Raw genomic sequence first — 676 nt, forward strand, 5'->3', positions numbered from 1 at the left:
AGAATGTTGTTGGAACCTGTATTGGGATTGCATTATATTTGTAGATAGTTTTGGGTAGTATTGACATTTTCACAAAATTAAGTCTTTCTATCCAAGAACATGGTATATTCTTCCATTTTTGGAAGTTTCTTTTGGTTTCTTGTCATAGTCTTTTATAGTTTTCTTTGTATATAGGTCCTTTGTTTCTCTGAGTACATTTATACCTAAATATTTCATCATGTGGGTAGCTATTATAAACAGGATTGCTTTCCTAATTTCCTTATCAGCACTGTCATAATTGGTATAGAGGAATCCAACTGATTTGTAGGTTGATCTTATATAGTGCCACCTTGCTGAATCTTCCAATGAGTTCCAGTACTTATCTTTGCTGAGTCTTTGATGTATTCTATGCATAGTATCATATTATCTACAGATAGAGTGAGTTTTACTTCCTCTTTGCCAATTTGGATGCCTTTAATTTCCCTATCTTCTCTTACAGCTCTGACTAATAGTTCCAACATAATAGTGAATAGGAATAGTGATAAAGGGCATCATTGTCTGGTTCTTTGTCACTTCCAGTGTCTCTTCATTGAGAGTAATGTAGGTTGTTGGTTTTGTATATATGCTCTTAATTATGCTGAGGAATTTCCCTTCAATTCCTACTTTGTTGAATGTTTTTATCAGGAATGGATGTTGG

Source organism: Chrysochloris asiatica, unplaced genomic scaffold (assembly GCF_000296735.1).
Source record: "Chrysochloris asiatica unplaced genomic scaffold, ChrAsi1.0 scaffold00057, whole genome shotgun sequence".
NCBI classification, from domain to species: domain Eukaryota; kingdom Metazoa; phylum Chordata; class Mammalia; order Afrosoricida; family Chrysochloridae; genus Chrysochloris; species Chrysochloris asiatica.